Genomic DNA, 12,455 nt, shown 5'->3' with positions numbered 1-12,455 from the left:
TGTTAACAGTGTGCAAGGACCTGAGTTTGAGCCCCAGTCCCCACCTGCAAGGGGGAAAGCTTTGCAAATGGTGATATCTTTCTCTCTTCTTCTCTGTCTCCCCCTTCCCTCTCTATTTCTGGCTGTGTGTATCCAATAAATAAACATAATAAGGAGAGAAACCTTAAAAAAAAAAAAACAAAAACGGAAGCACAACCAAACCCTGACCCCTGTGCCCCAGACACTTCCGAGACTGGCTTTTTGTGGACACAGATGCCTTCCTTGGGAAGGACCTGGCTGGCACACCTGTATGGTTGGCAGATACTGGAGCAAGAACTTCACTTTTGTGCAAGTGGGTCCTGGAGGGACAGCTGACCCTTGTCACCTGGGTGCAGCCAGCCTCGATGGAAACAGCAACGCCTGCTACCCTCCCACAGATGAGGAAACTGAGGGCTGGGGTGTTGTCATTGAGCAGAGCAGAGGCTGGGAGCTCCTGTTGGAGTTGAAGCCTAAGGAAGGGTGGGCTTATAGTGTTTGATGCCCTGGGGGCAGGCTGAGGTGCAGCCATTTGGCCTGGAGTGCCTAGTCCCAGTTTTGAGAAGGCAAGTTTGTGTCCCGGGCTGTGGGCATTGCTGGGATAAATAGCTGTGGATCAGTCAAGGCCAGGGAGGTTGCTGAGGACTGTGGTTGTGGAGGGTGTGTGTGTGTGTGTGTGTGTGTGTATGGAAAGTCCCTCTCCCTGCCTGTTGGCTGACCTTAGCCTGGCCCTACTACTTCACATTCTCCCAGATCTAAGTCCTGAGAGGTCACAGCCCTGAGTCCTTCCCAAGATTTGGGGATTGAGACGCCCCTCAGACCTGGGGAGAGTCTCTCTGTGCCTCAGTTTCCCTGTGTACTAAGTGATTGGTGCCATATACTTGCCTTCATTACTGTGATCAGGCCAAATTGTTCTGGGAGGGGACCAGGGCCTCTCACCAAGCCTTGCCAGTGTTTGGTGGGCAAACTCCAAGCCACCCCTTTGGAGTCTACCACCCCCTGCCCTATGACCTGCCTCTTGGGTTGTGGAATGGGCACCCCCCCATTCATGGTACTGTGAAGTAAAGGGGTGGATATGGGATCTTTTGGAGACAATATGATGCTCTCAAAAGCTTAGCTAAGTAGTGTACACCCCTCTGCACAGTCTGTAAGATGCTACTCTGTTCTTCCCACAACTGGTCCAGTGAGAGGGGACTGTCTTGAGGTCCCAGGTTCTCCCCCTCCTTTCCCAGCTCTGCTCTGCAAAACCTTAGGTATTTGTGGAATAGCTGACCAGGAGGGGCTGGATACCTGGCATTCTGGAGACCCTCCTATTGCCTGCACCTCCAGGGGGTCTGCTCAGACTATTGGGGAGGGACTCAAAGACTGGCTAGAGGTAACCTTCCACTCCTGTCCCTGGAGGAACCGTAGAAGAAGAGCCCAGAAGAGCAATGCCAGGAACAACTAGCTCCGCATGGGGAGGCAAGCTCTGTGGGCATCTCCCCACCCCACCCCACTGGCCCCAGGTTCCTCCTAATCTCCTCCTGGGTCTCCTCTGAGAGATTTGGAGCACACTCTTCCTGCTGGGCTTGGCCTGGTACTGTTCTGGAGAAAGTATATTCCATTATGTGAACTGACCTGAGGCCAGGAGGCCTAGGGGACCCAGTCTGGACTTTAACTAAGGATCAGGCCTTCAGTGATCCAAACCCCTACACTAGGGTGGGGAACCCTTTTTTTTTTTTCTGTCGAGTATTATTTGAATATATACAACATTATTCGTGGGCCATACAAAACCATCAGCTTAAAAATGAGCACTAATGGAATGTTGGGTCCTGTCTGCAGCTGCCTTGGCAGGGCCAGACCAAATGATATGACTCATGGGCTTCTTGCTCAGTAGAGCGTGCGCGCGCGTGCGTGTGCGTGTGCGTGTGTGTGTGTGTGTGTGTGTGTGTTTCAAACTCTCCCATCAATTCTTCCTGAGGACTCCTTCCCCTTTCAAATTCTAGTAGACAGACTCAGCAAGGAAGTGACTCCCCTACTGCGGGCACCCCAGCTAGACACAAAGTCCAAGGTGGGTCTTGCCCAGTGACCCACCGCACCCCCTTCCCTGCTGCTCATTTCTCCCTTGCGAACCTCTTATCCTCAGGAGGCCATTGTCAACGGTAACTGATTTACCTGGTCCCTGTGGTGAGGTCAGGGTTTGGGGACCCTGTGGGCTCTAAGAGAATGCCAAGAGGGAGGACAGGCGTGTGGTCCAAGGTTCCAGATAAAACATTAACAAACCAGGATCGTTCTCACCACAGGCTGGTCCAGCTGGGGGAGGCAAGGCTGGAGGAGGGGCCCACCAGGCTCACACTGTGCACCCTCCGCGTGGGAGATGGGCCAGAGAGCATGCCAGTGACTGGAGGCGAGACGGGGGTGTTGTCTCAGGGACACCAGAAGGTGTGTCTGCCTTCATCTGCTCTCTCCACTGTCCTGGGGGCCCTGCAGAGTTTCTGGTTTGTATCTTGTTTGCATCACATTCATTCCCTTTGTTACTTTCTGGTATTCTCCCTTCCCCCATTTAAAACGTGAAAATACTGAAAAAGAAGGGGGCATAAAGGGTGCAGGGGAAAATGTGTCAAAGGTTGAGGGGTGTGGAACTCCCCCTAGAGAAGGGGTAAGGGGACATTCAGTGATTGGTGTTGAGTGGCCGGCGGGTGGGGCCAGGATGAGAGAGTAGCTGGGGGAGATGTGCCCACTGCAGGGGACCAGCCCAAGAGGGGCACCCAGGGTTAGCCAGGCTTCCATCAGAGGAGGCCACTCCAAGCTTGACTTCCTAGGCACCAAGTTTAGAGAGCCAGAAAGGGTGACTAGGGGTCTCCAGACTGGGTTCAGGGACTCAGCAAGGTGTGTGGAACTCAGTGAGGTATAACAGGGGACTTGGGGGGGGGCTGGGGGGGGCCTGGGGGTCTTTAGACTGGATAGGAAGGGGCCTGAGCAAAGACTTGCATTGTGAGGCTAGGGCTGTGTCTCAGGCCCACTGGCCTGTTCACCATACCTTGGTGACTCCTGGGAACATCTCTGTGGGGCTGAGAAGGAGAGGCTCATGGGTAACCTGAAAACCATGTTACCCAGCCTGGCTGCCCAGCACTATGGGAGATTTGGGGATGCAATTAGTGTCTTCAGGGCCATGTGATAGTGGACCTTGGTTTCCTTGTCTAGAAAGCTGGCTAAGCCCAGAGAGATGTTTGCTGGCCCAGGGAAAGTGTGCAGCAGACCCCATTGGAGCCCAGGGAAGGGGTGGCAGGTCAAGTCACTTGGGCCTTGTGAATGGGGGAGGAAGTGGGGTGGACAGGCCACACTGTCAGCTCTGGCTTATGGTTGGGGGTGGGGTAGGGGGGGGACTGAACCTGGGACTTTTGGTGCCTCAGGCATGAAAGTCTTTTTGCATAACCACTATGCTATCTCTCCACTCCCACCTGGTGGAGATATTTCTGGCCTGTGAATTGGGGGTGACAGGGAGGTGTCCTGGGCCTATATGTGCGGCCAGGTAGAGGTGACCCCAAGCGTCCTGCTCCTCGGTGCTACTCCCCAGTTTCCGTGGGCCGGTCCACTCCTATTCCCTGAGAATGCCCACCTGGCTTCACAAATGGAAGTTCTAACAGGGTCAGGGTAGGGTCTGGACTTTTGGTAAGAAGTGGTCCCCAGGGTCAGACCTGGTGATGGGGAGGGTTGCAGCCAATAGTCAACTGGATCTACCCCCCCACACACACACACTTTAATCTTGGTGGGGTTAGCCCCTGGCCTCCAGGTGGGCGGAGGTACCAGAAGCAGATGCTTACTGCGGGCCCGTCCCCCTCCCTCCTCACCACAGTCGCTGCCTCAGACCTTTCGTTTTCAGTTTGAAAAGATCATTGACACTTCACACTGTGTTTCAGGAGGGAGACTGTCTTCAGTAAGGGGCTGAGACCCCAGAACTGCCTCCCCGCTGCTCACCCTCAGCTATACTGACTAGGTCTTCACAGGGCCCTGAGTGACCTCCGAGAAAGGCCACCCTTTTGCTAGGCATGGGGGGAGGGGAGACGCTGCAGAGCAGTATGTAGCGCCCCCCACCCTCCATTTCCCCCCTCTTTGTTTCTGAGGCTCCTAGAGGCAGGACAGCCTCTGGATACTCTGGGGCAGTTAGTTCTGTCCTTTGACATGTGTGAAGCAGAAGCTGGGGAGCCACCTGCAGTGTGACACAGGCTGGGCCCCTCACCGCAGAGCAGCCCGCAGCAGCACAGGATGTGGTTGTGGACGGTGGTCCTCTCCCTGCCTCCGTGCACACCCGCTCGGTGCTCTTTCTGGGCCCACCTGCTAGGGGATGGTCACTGTGGGGCTTCCTTTCTGGGCTGCACATCCTCATGGGTCCCCTTCACCCCGCCTGCTACAGCATTTACAGTTGGAGGGACTTAGACCTGAGAAGGGACTGGGTCCCGAAACCACGAGGCTGTGGCATTGACTTGCTGCCTGGGTCAGTGGCCCCCGCTGTCATTTGTATTCCATTTCAGGGCCATCCAAGGGGGGTGACGTGGGCTTGGCAGAGGTGAGCAGTGCTGGCAGGGCTCTGAAAGGGGACTTGGAGTGGTCGATATGATGGCAAGCTCAGCGAACATTCAGAAGTGACACTCTGGGCTTTCTCCCAACATTAAAAAAAAAAAAAAATTTATGTATTTATTCCCATTTGTTGCCCTTGTTGTTTTATTGTTGTAGTTAATTATTGTTGTTGTTATTGATGTCGTTGTTGGATAGGACAGAGAGAAATGGAGAGAGGAGGAGAGAAAGACAGACACCTGCAGACCTGCTTTACCACTGTGAAGCGACTCCCCTGCAGGTGGGGAGCCAGGGGCTCGAACCTGGATCCTTGCCCCAGTCCTAGTGCTTTGTGCCACCTGCGCTTAGCCCACTGTGCTACCGCCCGACTCCCGCTCCCAACATTTTCCATGTTTTCAGATGTACCACAGAGTGGAAGGAGTTCACAGCCACTGCACCCAGCTGCCCTGGACACCTAGCAACCTCTATCTCAGACCTCTTCTGCCTGTGTACCCTCCAGGCACCTGTGTTCTGGGGAGGTCCTGAGGGTGTCTTTATTACTATTATTATTATTATTTTGTTTGTTACTGTTTTTGCCAGAGCACCGCTCAGCTCTGGATTATGGTAGTGCTGGCAACTGAATGAACCTAGCACATCTGAGCCCAAGGCATGGAAGTCTTTTTGTATCACTGTTATGTATTTCCTCAACCCCTCAGGGTTTCTTTAAAGGCAAGCTCTGTTCCTCCATCTGCTCCTGTTGCATTTGGAATATGCTGGATAGACAGCCACCACCCCTGCCCCCTCAACTGCCCTGCTGACCTCCCCTTGGGCCTCCCCTTCCTGGCAGCCACACTGGGGAGAAAGAAGGTGCATTAGCCAAGGGAGAATGGAGAAGTCAGAGCTCTAAATTGAGCACTGGGAAGTGCTAGCTGCCTGATGGCCCAGGACCACGTGGTTGCCTTGTGGCTGGCCCTGTTAGGTCTACCCAGTTCCAGAAGCTTCATTCACCTCCCTGGCTGGAAGGACAACAGTGGCCATGTTCATGGCTCCTGGAAGAGAAAAGACATTCTCTTTTTCTTTCCTTTTTTTTTTTTGTCTCCAAGGTTATTGCTGGGGCTTGGTGCCTACACCATGAATCCACTGTTCCTGGAAGCCATGTTTTCCATTTTCTTGTTATTGTTGTTGGATAGGAGAGAGAGAAATTGATAGAGGAGGGGAAGTCAAAAAGGGGGAGAGAAAGATAGATTCCTGTAGTCCTCCTTCACCACTTGTGAAGTAAACCCTCTGCAGGTGGGGAGCCAGGGCTCAAACCAGGATCCCTGCGCTGGTCCTTGAGCTGCGCACATGCGCCCAACACAGTGTGCTACCTCCTGAAAGACATTTTCTATGGGAGAGGTACTGGGGGCTGGCACAACTCGTGCCCATCCATTCATTCCTATATTAGTGCCTCTAGAGACTGTCAAGTGGTTGGGGAAGAGCTCAGGCTCTAGGGTCATGGCTGACAGCTGTGGTGGTTGGGGAAGAGCTCGGGCTCTAGGGTCCGAGCTGGCAGCTGTGGTGGTTGGGGAAGAGCTCGGGCTCTAGGGTCAGAGCTGCAGCTATGGTGGTTGGGGAAGAGCTCAGGCTCTAGGGTCATGGCTGGCAGCTGTGGTGGTTGGGGAAGAGCTCGGGCTCTAGGGTCAGAGCTGACAGCTGTGGTGGTTGGGGAAGAGCTCGGGCTCTAGGGTCAGGGCTGACAGCTGTGGTGGTTGGGGAAGAGGGCTCTAGGGTCAGAGCTGACAGCTGTGGTGGTTGGGGAAGAGCTCGGGCTCTAGGGTCAGGGCTGACAGCTGTGGTGGTTGGGGAAGAGCTCGGGCTCTAGGGTCAGAGCTGGCAGCTGTGGTGGTTGGGGAAGAGCTCGGGCTCTAGGGTCATGGCTGACAGCTGTGGTGGTTGGGGAAGAGCTCGGGCTCTAGGGTCCGAGCTGACAGCTGTGGTGGTTGGGGAAGAGCTCGGGCTCTAGGGTCAGAGCTGCAGCTATGGTGGTTGGGGAAGAGCTCAGGCTCTAGGGTCATGGCTGGCATCTGTGGTGGTTGGGGAAGAGCTCGGGCTCTAGGGTCAGAGCTGGCAGCTGTGGTGGTTGGGGAAGAGCTCGGGCTCTAGGGTCATGGCTGACAGCTGTGGTGGTTGGGGAAGAGCTCGGGCTCTAGGGTCAGGGCTGACAGCTGTGGTGGTTGGGGAAGAGCTCGGGCTCTAGGGTCAGAGCTGACAGCTGTGGTGGTTGGGGAAGAGCTCAGGCTCTAGGGTCATGGCTGACAGCTGTGGTGGTTGGGGAAGAGCTCGGGCTCTAGGGTCAGAGCTGCAGCTGTGGTGGTTGGGGAAGAGCTCAGGCTCTAGGGTCAGGGCTGACAGCTGTGGTGGTTGGGGAAGAACTCAAGTTCTAGGGTCTGAGCTGCAGCTGTGGTGGTTGAGGAAGAGCTCAGGCTCTAGGGTCATGGCTGACAGCTGTGGTGGTTGGGGAAGAGCTCGGGCTCTAGGGTCAGAGCTGGCAGCTGTGGTGGTTGGGGAAGAGCTCGGGCTCTAGGGTCATGGCTGACAGCTGTGGTGGTTGGGGAAGAGCTCGGGCTCTAGGGTCATGGCTGGCAGCAGTGGTGGTTGGGGAAGAGCTCGGGCTCTAGGGTCAGAGCTGGCAGCCGTGGTGGTTGGGGAAGAGCTCGGGCTCTAGGGTCAGGGCTGACAGCCGTGGTGGTTGGGGAAGAGCTCGGGCTCTAGGGTCATGGCTGGCATCTGTGGTGGTTGGGGAAGAGCTCGGGCTCTAGGGTCAGAGCTGGCAGCTGTGGTGGTTGGGGAAGAGCTCGGGCTCTAGGGTCATGGCTGACAGCTGTGGTGGTTGGGGAAGAGCTCGGGCTCTAGGGTCAGGGCTGACAGCTGTGGTGGTTGGGGAAGAGCTCGGGCTCTAGGGTCAGAGCTGCAGCTGTGGTGGTTGGGGAAGAGCTCAGGCTCTAGAGTCAGGGCTGACAGCTGTGGTGGTTGGGGAAGAGCTCAAGTTCTAGGGTCTGAGCTGCAGCTGTGGTGGTTGAGGAAGAGCTCAGGCTCTAGGGTCATGGCTGACAGCTGTGGTGGTTGGGGAAGAGCTCGGGCTCTAGGGTCAGAGCTGGCAGCTGTGGTGGTTGGGGAAGAGCTCGGGCTCTAGGGTCAGAGCTGGCAGCTGTGGTGGTTGGGGAAGAGCTAGGGCTCTAGGGTCAGGGCTGACAGCTGTGGTGGTTGGGGAAGAGCTCAGGCTCTAGGGTCATGGCTGACAGCTGTGGTGGTTGGGGAAGAGCTCGGGCTCTAGGGTCATGGCTGACAGCTGTGGTGGTTGGGGAAGAGCTCGGGCTCTAGGGTCAGAGCTGGCAGCCGTGGTGGTTGGGGAAGAGCTCGGGCTCTGGGGTCATGGCTGACAGCTGTGGTGGTTGGGGAAGAGCTCGGGCTCTAGGGTCAGAGCTGGCAGCTGTGGTGGTTGGGGAAGAGCTCGGGCTCTAGGGTCATGGCTGACAGCTGTGGTGGTTGGGGAAGAGCTCGGGCTCTAGGGTCATGGCTGGCAGCAGTGGTGGTTGGGGAAGAGCTCGGGCTCTAGGGTCATGGCTGACAGCTGTGGTGGTTGGGGAAGAGCTCGGGCTCTAGGGTCAGGGCTGACAGCTGTGGTAGTTGGGGAAGAACTCGGGCTCTAGGGTCAGGGCTGACAGCTGTGGTGGTTGGGGAAGAGCTCGGGCTCTAGGGTCAGAGTTGACAGCTGTGGTGGTTGGGGAAGAGCTCGGGCTCTAGGGTCAGAGCTGCAGCTGTGGTGGTTGGGGAAGAGCTCAGGCTCTAGGGTCAGGGCTGACAGCTGTGGTGGTTGGGGAAGAGCTCAAGTTCTAGGGTCTGAGCTGCAGCTGTGGTGGTTGAGGAAGAGCTCAGGCTCTAGGGTCAGGGCTGACAGCTGTGGTGGTTGGGGAAGAGCTCGGGCTCTAGGGTCAGAGCTGGCAGCTGTGGTGGTTGGGGAAGAGCTCGGGCTCTAGGGTCAGAGCTGGCAGCTGTGGTGGTTGGGGAAGAGCTAGGGCTCTAGGGTCAGGGCTGACAGCTGTGGTGGTTGGGGAAGAGCTCAGGCTCTAGGGTCATGGCTGACAGCTGTGGTGGTTGGGGAAGAGCTCGGGCTCTATGGTCATGGCTGACAGCTGTGGTGGTTGGGGAAGAACTCAGGCTCTAGGGTCAGAGCTGGCAGCTGTGATGGTTGGGGAAGAGCTCAGGCTCTAGGGTCAGAGCTGGCAGCTGTGGTCTTTGGGGAAGAGCTCAGGCTCTGGGGTCATGGCTGACAGCTGTGGTGGTTGGGGAAGAGCTCAGGTCTAGGGTCAGAGCCTGCAGCCGTGGTGGTTGGGGAAGAGCTCGGGCTCTAGGGTCAGAGCTGGCAGCCGTGGTGGTTGGGGAAGAGCTCGGGCTCTAGGGTCAGAGCTGACAGCCGTGGTGGTTGGGGAAGAGCTTGTGCTCTAGGGTCATGGCTGGCATCTGTGGTGGTTGGGGAAGAGCTCGGGCTCTAGGGTCAGAGCTGGCAGCTGTGGTGGTTGGGGAAGAGCTCGGGCTCTAGGGTCATGGCTGACAGCTGTGGTGGTTGGGGAAGAGCTCGGGCTCTAGGGTCAGGGCTGACAGCTGTGGTGGTTGGGGAAGAGCTCGGGCTCTAGGGTCAGGGCTGACAGCTGTGGTGGTTGGGGAAGAGCTCGGGCTCTAGGGTCAGGGCTGACAGCTGTGGTGGTTGGGGAAGAGCTCGGGCTCTAGGGTCAGAGCTGCAGCTGTGGTGGTTGGGGAAGAGCTCAGGCTCTAGGGTCAGGGCTGACAGCTGTGGTGGTTGGGGAAGAGCTCAAGTTCTAGGGTCTGAGCTGCAGCTGTGGTGGTTGAGGAAGAGCTCAGGCTCTAGGGTCATGGCTGACAGCTGTGGTGGTTGGGGAAGAGCTCGGGCTCTAGGGTCATGGCTGGCAGCTGTGGTGGTTGGGGAAGAGCTCGGGCTCTAGGGTCATGGCTGGCAGCTGTGGTGGTTGGGGAACAGCTCGGGCTCTAGGGTCATGGCTGGCAGCTGTGGTGGTTGGGGAAGAGCTCGGGCTCTAGGGTCATGGCTGACAGCTGTGGTGGTTGGGGAAGATCTCGGTCTCTAGGGACATGGCTGGCATCTGTGGTGGTTGGGGAAGAGCTCGTGCTCTAGGGTCATGGCTGACAGCTGTGTTGGTTGGGGAAGAGCTCGGGCTCTAGGGTCAGGGCTGACAGCTGTGGTGGTTGGGGAAGAGCTCGGGCTCTAGGGTCATGGCTGACAGCTGTGGTGGTTGGGGAAGATCGGGTTCTAGGGTCATGGCTGGCATCTGTGGTGGTTGGGGAAGAGCTCGTGCTCTTGGGTCATGGCTGGCAGCTGTGGTGGTTGGGGAAGAGCTCGTGCTCTTGGGTCATGGCTGGCAGCTGTGGTGGTTGGGGAAGAACTCGGGCTCTAGGGTCAGAGCTGGTAGCTGTGGTGGTTGGGGAAGAGCTCAGGCTCTAGGGTCATGGCTGATAGCTGTGGTGGTTGGGGAAGAGCTCGGGCTCTAGGGTCAGGGCTGACAGCTGTGGTGGTTGGGGAAGAGCTCACGCTCTGGGGTCATGGCTGACAGTTGTGGTGCCGCTGAGTGCTGCTGGCCCAGGCCAGGACTTTAGGGAAGGGTTATGCAGGATGTCTGAGGATGGATGGGTGCAGCACCCACCTCTCTGCCTCCCAGGGCTCCAGTTCAGCCCATTGGTAACTGCCAATTGGTTCAGCCCAGTCTGGTAACTTCCTGTGGCCCCCTACCCTATTTTTCACACCCCCAGAAGTGCTATCCTCTCCCCCCACACCCTTGCCAACCTGCTGGGGCAAGCTTTTTCATCTTCAGCAATCTCAGTGGCCAAAGACATCCAGTTTTTTTTTTTTTTTTTAATGTTTATAGCAACCTTATTTACAGCAGCCAAATTGTATAAGCAGTCCCAGTATCTTTCACTGCTTGAAAGGATAAAATGTTAAATACATAAAAAGTAGACTATTACTCAGCTTTGAAAAGGAATGCCAAGCACATGCTATACCTAAAAGCCATGAAGACATGATAGTGAAATAAATCAGGCACAAGAGACTAAAACATTTTACTTTTTATTATCTTTGTTTATTTATTGGCTAGGGGAAGGGGGTGATAGAGACTGAAAGAGACAGAGAGATACCTGCAGCCCTGCTTCACCACTTGCAAAGCTTTCCCTCAGCAGGTGGGGACCACAGGCTTGAATCTGGGTCCTTGTGCACTGTAACATGTGCACTCAACCAGCTGCACCACCACCTGGCCCCAAGAAACTAAATTTTTTTTATGATTCTAGTTATATAACACTCCCAAGGGTTTTTTTTGTTTTGTTATCTTTATTTATTGGATAGAGACAGTCAGAAATTGAGAGGGTAGGGGGAGATAGAGAGGGAGAGAGAAAGAGAGACACCTGCACCCCTGCTTCACCATTTGCAAAGATTTCCCCCTGCAGCTGGGGACCGAGGGCTCGAACCTGGGTCCTTGCGCATTGTAATGTGTGCGCTCAACCAGGTGCACCACCACCTGGCCCCACTTTATTTTTTCTGTATTTGACAGGACAGAAAGAAGTTAAAGGTGAGAGAGGGAGGGAGGGAGAGAGAGAGAGCTATATCACTACTTCACTGTTCATAAAGCTTACTCCCTGCAGGTGGGGACGTGGGGCTTGAACCTCGAGCATGGTAACATGTGCACTCAACCAAGACTCTTAGCTCCAAGACTTGCAATTTTTAAAAGTCAGGTTTCTTTGGGTGTGTTTCCCCTGAATTTTTAAAACAGCTTTATTGAGGTGTGATTCCCTCGTTACAGGTGTACGTTTAAAATGTACAACTTAGTGACTTGTAGTACAGTACATTCTGAGTGGTGCCACCACTGTCACAGACATTCTAGGACATCTTTATCAGCCCCCAAACAAGCTCCACATCCTCTAGCTGTTAGCTCTCAATTTTGCTCCTTCCGTCAGCCCCTGGCAGCCACTCATCTATTTTCTGCCTCTGTAGATTTGCCTCTTACGGATAGTTCATGCAAACTGAACTGTGCAATAGATGGTCTCTTGTACTTGTATTCAGAATCTTGCTTTTTGAGCTGGACGGATCCCTTTGCAGCATATTCCATCCCACCGGAGGGATGGGCCATGTTGACTTACCCACCACTCAGCTAAAGGGCATTTGGGATGTTTCTACTTTTTGGCAGTTAGGAATAATGCTGCTGTGGACATTCACGGACAGGCGTTAGCATGGACCTGTGTTTCCCTTTTCCCGGTGTGACTGCAAGTAGAGTTGCTGTGTCTTGTGGCAGTTATGTGTCAACTATGGAATGAGCCCCAAAGCAGCCTCCCTGTCTTTCCCACTTGCACCGTGAGGGCTCCTGTCTCTGCACACCTAGTGTACCTGGAGCCCCGCCAGCCTGGTGACTGAGGGTACACCTTCCTGTGGGCCAGGTGTGCCTTTCCCAGAAGCCTGTGGTGCTGAGAAAAAAGGTCTGTGTGAAGTGGGTTGTTGTCTGTACCACTCAGTGAATAATTCGTACACTCTAGATATGAGTCCTTTAGCAGACATGATTTGCAAGTGTTTTCTCCCACTCTGTGGGTTGTCTTTTGACTTTCTTGATTGAATCCTTTGAAGCACAAGTGTTTTTAATTTTGATGAGGTGTAGTTTCCTTACTTTTCCTTCTGTTGTTTGTCTTTTTGGTGTCCTGGCCCAGAAACCATTGCTAAACCCAAGGTCAGGAAGATTTACGTCTTCTATATTTTTCTCTAAAGAGTCCGATAGCTTTAGCTCTTTTAAGTTAGATCTTTGATTTATTGTTAGTTGGTTCTTGTATCTAAAGTGAAGATTGAACCAATGGAACCAATG

General features: G+C 54.9%; 1 protein-coding gene across 1 annotated transcript in view; it reads left to right on the top strand.

The window, feature by feature from the left end:
- SUSD3 (sushi domain containing 3) overlaps positions 1-12,455 on the top strand; it is a 31,091-nt gene that overhangs the window by 1,040 nt on the left and 17,596 nt on the right. The gene's annotated exons all lie outside the window — the stretch shown is intronic.

This window comes from Erinaceus europaeus, chromosome 10, assembly GCF_950295315.1.
Source record: "Erinaceus europaeus chromosome 10, mEriEur2.1, whole genome shotgun sequence".
Lineage (NCBI taxonomy): Eukaryota > Metazoa > Chordata > Mammalia > Eulipotyphla > Erinaceidae > Erinaceus > Erinaceus europaeus.
This window is presented reverse-complemented; position numbering and strand designations above follow the sequence as displayed.